The sequence below is a fragment of the Lactuca serriola genome, chromosome 4 (assembly GCF_051521515.1).
Source record: "Lactuca serriola cultivar US96UC23 chromosome 4, Lser_US96UC23_V15, whole genome shotgun sequence".
NCBI classification, from domain to species: Eukaryota; Viridiplantae; Streptophyta; class Magnoliopsida; order Asterales; family Asteraceae; genus Lactuca; species Lactuca serriola.
Window position 1 is genome coordinate 155,718,376 of NC_136411.1, and position 10,113 is coordinate 155,728,488.

A 10,113-nucleotide genomic window follows, 5' to 3' on the forward strand; every position below is an offset into this window, starting at 1 on the left:
GACAACTATTTGTAATCTAATGACCCAACAAAATAGGAGCTAACTTCAAAGATAAATTAACTAAACAACTAGATAAAACCTAAAATATCACGTAAACTTGAGATTCCAACTTGATCTAATCAACACTTTTAACCTGGGCCGCCACCATTGTCTTGATATGGGCTAAGGCTGTTCAAACCAAACAGGCCCACTGCATCATTATGTAATATATTAAATAATTGACTTAAATATTAACAAAAGCAAAAAAAAAAAAAAAAAAAAAAAAAAAACCATAAACGATGTATGTTTTCCATTGGGGTAAAACCTTATCCATGTGTTGAGTGTCTTAGGGGGTGTTTCAGATAGCTTTTTGAACTCTAAAAGTGTTTTTAGATAAAATTATTTATTTATTTATAGTGGTGGTACAAGAAGTTTTTTAAAAAGTGTTTGGATAGCTTTAATAGTGAAAAAACTGATAAGTCAATAAGTTAAAAAGTGTTTGGCTTAAAAAGTGCTTTTTGAAGTTATTTTGGTTGAAAAGCCATAAACAGTTTCAAAAAGCTAAGTTTTACATGCTTATTAAAAAGTGCCTTTTGAAGCTTATGGAAACGCTATTATGAAAAATGCTTATGAGTTTGCCGAACAATTTTTTTACTTATTAGCTTTTCAAAAAGCCAATAAGCTCTTTTTAAAAGCAATCCCAAACACCCCCTTATAATGATTAGTGATAGTGGTTGGCTTTACAAAGGATCTGTCAAATACGCATATATGCTTCTGATATATTTAATGGATAATGTAAGATGGGTTAGAACTATATATATTAGACTAGCAAATCAATTATATAAACTTAATCATGCACACACTCCTGTCGACATAGAAGGGAAACTTAGTAGCTCGACAGGAGAACTGATTGATGATCCAACAACTTATCGCAGCCTCGCTGGTGCCTTACAATACCTCACATTCACACGTCCGGATATCACATATGTCGTCCAACAAATCTACATGCACATGCATGCTCCTTGGACATATCACTTGAATGCTCTTAAATGCATTCTTAATTATGTTAAAGGCACCATTGACATGGGATTATACTTACATTGCAACTCCATTTCCACTCTCACTGCCTATACCGACGCTGATTGGGCTGGATGTCCAGACACACGAAGATCTACCTCTAGCTATTGCATGTTTCTGGGTGACAATCTTCTTTCGTGGTCATCCAAACGCCTGACTACTGTATCTCGTTCTAGTGCAGAGGCAGAGTATCGAGGCCTTGCGAACGTTGTTGCAGAAATCTGTTGGCTCAGAAACCTCCTCCTCGAACTTGGTCATCATCCCAGACGCACGTCTCTGGTCTACTGTGACAACGTCAGCGCCATTTACATTTCAGAAAACCCAATTCAGCATCAGCGGACAAAACACATTGAAATTGACATTTACTTTGTGCATGAAAAAGTTCAACGCGGTCAAATTCGGGTCTTATATGTCGCCTCACGTTACCAAATTGCCGACATCTTCACCAAAGGTATTCCACGAACTCTATTTTTTGATTTTAGATCCAGTCTAAGCATATGTGATCCTCCTCCTTAGACCCGAGGGGGTATATTAGACTAGCAAATCAATTATAAACTGCTAAAAATTAATAAAATTTAGAAACTTAGATGATAAAATTAATTATAAACTGCTAAAACTAATAAATTATCAGGTTGCATATAAATACCATATGTAAGCATAGAGATCTAGGTATATTTGAACTACTAAGCATAGAAATCTAGGTATATTTGAACTACTAATAAAATCGTTTTTACAATGTTATGAAGGGTCTACACTGTAGTTGCATATTTTATTGATCTTCTTTTCATCAATCATGAAATTAGCATGACTTTAAATAAAAATAAAATATTTAAATTTGTACCTTTTAGAACTTTATGGTTTTAACGGTAGTAGATAGAGGAAAAAGGAGGAAAAGGGGAACTATTAGCTACTTGAGACCATTTGATTTTGTTGATTTTCTATTCAATTTTGAAGATTTTTAGATAGTCAAACTGAAATCGCATATTTTTAGATACCATATGTCGAAATTAAATAGAAGATCGTTTTTACAATGTTATGAAGGGTCTACACTGAAGTTGCATATTTTATTGATCTTCTATTCAATTTCGAAGATTTTTTTTATTCAAATATGCGATTTCATATGTTGAAGATTTATTGCATATTTTATTGATCTTCTATTCAATTTCGAATTAGATTAAGGAAGGAATAGAAAACATTTTCTATTCAATTTCGAAGATTTTTAAATAGTCAAACTAAAAAATCGAGTGAATCCGGCCAATCCCAAATTGAAAAAACCGAAACCGAAATAAACCGCAATAGAAAAAAACCGAAACTAAAAAAACCAACTATCTACGGATCGGTTTCGGTTTAGATATTTCTATATCTGCAGACACCAGAACCGAACCGTATATATATATATATATATATATATATATATATATATATATATATATATATATATATATATATATATATATAAATAAAGTATTATTTTCATTGATCTTAAAGCATTATTTTCAATTAGAAGGATGAGAACACAATAAATAAATAAATAATATTATTATTATAGAAACAAAACATAATAAAAATATTAAAAATCTTGTATCACAAAAAAACGTTTATTATAAGCATGACACGACCCACTTGTCATCAACAATTCCGAATTTGCACTTCTACATTCATCGTCATACTAGATTATAACTCGCGTTAAACGCGGCGAACATAAATTAAATACATATCATATTAATAGGTGGCTTTGTCTTAGGTTGAATTTTAATAAAAAAAAAATGTTAGATTCATTTTTAGAGTTTTTTTAACCAAACATATTAGATAAAAAAATTTAATATTTATATTAGAGTAATTTGGTTTTTTAATATAGTAATTTTTAACATAAATGATTTATGTCATCTTTGTTTTATTACAACATAATGCGATTTTTTGATTAAAACATGTTGTATAGTAGCTTTATGAATTGACTTTGTTCTGTTTACCAACCCTCATGGAGGCTTATATGGCTCTTTTCATATTAGCTCTGTAAAACCAAAAGCAATAATAAATGGTTACATGTACCAGTACCATTAAATTATGCAAAGAAAATCGATAAACATTATAAATAAAGTAAATTGTCATAACCATAAACATCAAATTCAGACATTGTAATTTGGTCGATTTCAAAGTATTTTTTTTTCCTTATGAAAATCAAAATATGATTTTTCATGCCACACCCAATCACATATACATATTTTTCGATCAAATAAATTACTACAAAAAAAACATGTTGTGAACAAAAATATAATATTAGTTTCATATTTTGCTAAAGGTTAACACTAATAAATAATAACAAACTTTCACAAATCTTGCATTTTGAGCACTACATCCAACTAACAAATGAAATTCGATTTAGAGGATTGATTCAAGAAGTGCATCCATGATTTCTTGTAGTTGGATTTTGGGAAATGTTAAGACCTACTAAGATATAAAGAATGGTCTGTGAGGCTACGGTTGGTTTCTATAGGGCAATGTAAATTCAAAATCGTTAGCAGATATTTTTCCTATCTGCTTCAATTATCAAATTTAGATCAAACTTGTCAAAATCAAATTATAAAAAAAGAAACCAGATAAGTAACCTAATTTTTCATTGAAATAAATATCATAAATCTACAATTTACACTTTATATATTATTCGTAAATTATATATTACCTTTTTATCTTTAATGGTCACTAACACCTCTTTCTGTCTTATTGTTGTGACACGCATCTATATAGAAAATAAGAGAAATAACTATAGAGAAGAATGTTGGCAGAGTGATACTTCATTGAAAACGCAACAAAATTCTTCATAAAGCCGCTAGGATTCTTCAATAGACCGCTAGAAGGTATATATAGTGACAACCAGTGTGGCATCCATGAGAACGCACCACTTAAAATAATAGTTTTGATTAATGTAAGTGAAAAAATCATTTAGAATGCTTACCAGTTATGATTGTTTCCACTTGGATGTGAACATTAACATTCTTATAGAGAAATGGAACTTCAAATGAACCCTACATAGTCAAATCAGCAAACATGACAACACAAAAAGAAGCATAACAAAATTTCCAAAAAATTTCAAAATTTTAAGGTTTAGCTGAACAATTTTTTCAATTTATCAGAATTTTATTTTATTAAAACCTTATATGAGTAATCAAGAATCTAAATTAAGTGAAATAAATAATTGTTCATTTAAATTCAGTAAAAAAAATACAGTATTGTGAAATTACATATAATTTACATGTTTGATTATTGTCTTGGAGGTACCCGACCACTTGGATATGTATTATTATTTGATTAATTAGTGCATAAATTACATTATTGAATATGGAATTTAACGATTGTTCAAATTCATTTATACTTGATTTAACAATAGAAAATGGACAAATTTAACGATCGCTCAAATTCAATGGTAAATGTTTACTAATAAATTTATCAATAAATTCACAAGGAACTATAAATAATTGTTTTAGAACGGTTAAAAGATTTATAAAAGTTTATAATTTCATAAAAAGTTGTAGTTTGCTAATATTTATATTGAAGTTGTAATGAATAACATTGTAACAATGCTGACAAATTCACATTCAAACGGAATAATAGAGTAAAAAATGATTAAAATTATATATGAGTTTAAACCCAAAAGAGAAATAGATGAATAATTCAACATTTATAAAACCCAAAATGTATTTAAATGATCAAAATTCTAATACAAAAAAAAAAAAAAAAAAAAAAAACGAATTGTATGAAACAAAGTAATAAAAAACCAAACCCAAAAACCAAATAGTATGTAAACATAATATGAAATCAACCGTACTCAAATCATCCAACTACTCATATAAAATCATGAAAATCATACATTAATTTTCTTTCTTCGGAATTAACAGTTTTGGCTTGTCTTCTCTAGAAGTACGATCTGTCGTTGATGTTAATGATCGTTTGGTTGAGGACATTGTTTCCATATTATCAACATCGTAAACATCTTCCAAGTTGTCTTTTAATTCTTCATGTCTTAACACTTTTTTTAAAGGATGTTCACTTAGTTAGTAGACTTGTTGCAATACTTTTATCAAGATTCGAAGCGGGTGTGACATTTTCACCAATAAACAAAACTGCATCCTAAATATAAAAAATAAATTCATATGTCAATCTAAAAGTTAATAATATTTTAAAGTATTTAAAATATTAGATTTAGTTATATTGTATTTAAAACCTTTAAATTTAATGTGTCTTGAAATCCGAATTTTGCCGATAAAACGTTAAACAAATCAGATTACGACGCCTATATTTGTAGTACATAAAAATATTTTAGTTGATCAACTAACATATAAAAATGAATCTAATAAGTGTAGTGTTTGTAGTATATTTCTTAAAAAATGTTACTTGTTCGATGTTAATTTTTTTTTTCCAATTTAACAGTGATTTTATTATCAACATTGAAGTTTGAGATTCATAACCATCAACATTGTTCTTCAAATTATAATGAGAAATTTGAATTTTGAACACCAACTTTTTATCCAAAAGTAATTTCAAAGCACACGGATAAATCTTCATATTACCCTCTTAAAAATGAAAAAATTAACGGTTATAAAAATAGACAAATAAAAAGTAAAAATTAGTTTTATGTAAATGAAGTTAATATCGATAATCTCATTAAAATTTTGAAGCAACTCTTGTGTGTTTTTTTCCAGAAGTTTTTTTGCGTCACGATCAAATAACATAAGTGACACCACGCCAATAAAGTCTTATACTATAATGGTAATTTGAAACTAAAACCATTGATATAAACAAATTCAATAATACAAAATTAGAAAATTTTAATCGAAGATTATAATAATATGTATAAAAGAGTTATTGAAAACCTTGGAACAACAGATACGTCTTTGTCCATGCAAGTTGAAGTGTAACAATGAAAAACTTATTTATCCTGCTTTTGGTCTGTGCCACTAGCTTTGTCACCATGCATTAAAACAACTTTTATGGCTTTTTCTTAACAAACATAGGTCAACACATTAAAAAAATCAATATAAAGGGTATAATTTTGTTTTTGTAACTAAATGTATAAAACTAATATGCTTAAAGTAGATTGATTAATTTTTTTCATGGCCTCTTAACAAGAACACAATAATAACAAATAATAAGAGCGTAGTAAATGCAAGAAACGGGAGAAAAATAAGGAGAATAGAGTAAAGTAAGAGCTTGGAAAAAAAATTAGAGAAGAAAATTGCTCAAGAAGAACACTGTAAATCATAGGACACAATCCAAAATCGTAAGAATAACCACTTCAGTGTAATCGTATGTATAGGGTGTTTTTTAATAAGGAAATCATTATCTCTAAAAATTTTGGCATCCTAAGATATCATCTTGGAGATTTTCGACTATTCATCTGGGAAAAAAAAAGATATCAGCTATATTAATTCAAAACTTCAAATTAATTGATTTTCTTATTTAATCACTTTTAAAATTCAAACAATTATCTCAAATTGATTCATTTTATGTGAGATATACTGGGAGATAAATTATGAATAATATTGACTTTAATTTTGACTCTTAAATATTTTGCTGATTTAGTGGGATTAGATTTGATTTTATAGGTTAATAACTTAATTATTGATATGATTGTTTAATGAGTTTTTTAAAAAATTAAATAAAAATAAAATGTAAACGAGTTTGAATTTGGAAATCAAAAGCTATAAATAAGGTAGTTAAATTAGGAACAATATTAATTAAAGAAACTGATATCATGTATATAAATAGAATGATATGTTTCAATTGATAAAATAATTACTGAATTTAACGATTTTATAATTATTATAGATTTTATAATTAAGTGTAATTGTATTTGAATTTATTTGTGGGAGATGATGTCGGCAATTTGATCTAAATGTGGAAAACATATGATTAAAACACAATCAAGGGCTATGATTGCTTTATTGGTGAATTACAGGTTCTCTTTTAATAATATTTAGAGATTTTATTGGTATTTTTATTATTTATAATTATTAAACAGATTATAATGAATGTTATTTAATCGTCATCGTGTTTTTTAGTCTATGGCTTACTTATTTTTAGAAACATATGTTTGAAATAGAGTTGGTAGTGTTGATTGAAGTTGACAATTATACTTAGCGGGTACCCATGAACCAAACCGTGGTTACCCGTTTTAACACGGTTCGGTTCGGTTCGATTTTGGGTAGTGCACACGAGGTACTTGCCCCGCGATTACGGTTCACAATCTTATTACTATCTGAGCCGAACCGCACCGTTAACACTCATACTTAAATATACTAACACATCTACAAAACTCTATAATAGAAGAGAAAATGTGTATCAAACAGCTGCACCTTGTAATACGAAGTCTGTTAGTTTTTTTAACGTCTATAACTCTTGCATTAAACTAAAACTTAAATAAATTGATTTTATAAACATAAAATAGTTTCATATTGCAATAATTATTCTGAGAATACACGTCCTAAACCATATATTACAAGTGATTTTTTTTTGTTAAACATATTATATTTATTCATTTATATAAATCATATTTAATTTTATGGTTGTTAACCAAATTGTTGTTTAGCATATAATATGTGTCATGTACTTAGAGAAAATATAGAAGTCAGTTTCCTGATATTATTTATGTACACCACATCGAATAAAACCGATTCAAAAATAATTGTTAAATAACAATAAAGAAAATTGTTAATTTAACAAACAACATGTTCATTTTGTTAATTTTTCCAAGACGATGGTTACTTCTTCGGTTAGCTTTAATAGATTTGGTAATTTTAATGAATAACTTTAAAATCTATGAATATTTTATATTTGGTTATAGACAATGTAACATAAAAAAATATTTATATGAAGTTTACCAAACCGTTTTGAAATTATGTAAAGTATACTTGAATTTTTTATAAAATCAATCATAATATTATTAAAAGAATAAACCTGTTGTTGGAAAAAAAAAACAATTATATGTTGAATAATATAACTTAAAGTAAGATGAGAAGATGTTTGAAGATGAGGATTCAATGTTGTGCCACACAACACACATGTAATTGTTTTGAAGTTAGAAGTATTTTAAAAAAACAAACAACTACAAAAGGCCAAATGACGTGCATGTTCTGTGTGGCGCGACCAAAGTGGTCAATTTTTTTTTAAACAAACAGCCCCGAAGTCAAAGACAACATTGTAGTAAACGTTGTAGCAAACACTAGAGCTTGATGCTAGACCTGGGAACGAAGTGGGTTTTGACCCTAATCCGCTCCAAACCCATACAAAGTTAACGGGTTTGGATCATATTTTATGATTCGTTTACCCATTAACGAACGATACCCGTTAACCCTTTTTATTAAAAGGGTCGGGTATAGATCATTATCAATCCAATCTGCTTATGACCTGTCCCGTCTAAAATATTAAAATACAAATTTATTATTTATAAGTTATACATTTATCAATAACCGATACGATGTTTAGTACAAGACTTGAGGAGTTCGATCATTTCACTTTTACTTCCTAATTCCTAATAACCAAACTCATACAAATAACTATGTAAAATCATACAAGTTTGCAATAGTAGATTTTTGTTTTTTTTTGTAAATGTTATTTATTAAAATATAATTGAAGTTTACTTTGGAATGAATGTTTCCTGGTTTTACTTTTTAGTGATTCATGTTATATATGTTGTAATGCATAATTATAGCCACATCTTAATATTGTAAATGGGCCGGGTAAAAGGGTTGAAAATCTGTTGATTCGGTGGCTAAGGGTATGTTTTTAATTATTCAAAACCCTGCGGGTCACGGGTCGGATTTGGATCAACATTTGAAAATCGTTTAATGACTTTGGATCAAGGCCGATTCGCTCCAGACCACTCCATTGTCAGGTCTACTTGATGTGATCTTATCTTTAGCGTAGTAACATTTATTAAATGTTAAAGTTTATAACATGTTTGAATCAAACCGAACAAATGATGTTTAGGTATATAGTTTGAATTATTTGTTTTTTGGGTAATCTAGTTTGATTAAACGAATAAGAACGACTTTATCGGTTTGATTTGGACTAAACTTTAATATTTAGGTTAAACTGAATAAACGGACTAACCGTTATGTTAAGTTACTAATCTAGACTTGTAAGCTTTATGTGACAATTAATATTTTTAAGTTGTTAGTTAGTTACAAGAAGTTAGTTGAGTTTTGATGTTAAAGTTAGTTACATATTTATATTCAACCGAAATCTAAAAGGTTGCAATGGTTCATGTCTATAAATATATTATACTCTCTTTTAATGGTTAATAGAATATTGTTAGTTTCTTAGTGAAGTCATGTTTATCTCTTATCAATGGTTTGTTCGCTAATTGTTTGCAGAAAACACAAAAGATAATCACATATATGGCATCTTATAACGTGAATCTGTTGTCGCCACAACATTCTGAAATTGAATAATAAAAACTATCATCATTTGGGAGTTCAAATGAAGGTTCTTTTCAAATCGCAAGATCTATGGAATGTAGTTGAAATTAATGTGTACCATCAGATTTAATCGACATACAAAAGTGAAAAAAAAAAAGCTAGAGGGCTATATTCTGCATCTACCAAATTGCAGATGAAGACATATTTAAAATAATCTGTGCATCCCTTCCATCGAAAGATGCATGAGATTGAAGTTGTTTTCAACAAAGTAGTTACTTTGACAAACCATATGACGGTTAATAATGAAATCATTACAGACAAGCGTGTTGTTGAAAATATTTTGAGGAGTTTGACTAGGAAGTTGGAATATGTTGTAGTGGCCATTGAAAAATCCAAATATCTAAATACTTTTCCTTAGAAGAGTCTATTAGGAACTCTACAATCTCACGAGTAACATATAAATATAAATTATATAACTATACATTACTTGGAACATGTTAAAAAGTTTGTTGCCACACAATCTAAAACCTTGATTTGTTTATGATTTTCAAAGGTGTTCAAAAGTTTTGTTTAGGTTCTTGATTTTTGAAGATTAATTTTTTCATGATTTTTGAAAATGTTTGCATTTTTTGTACATAAAATG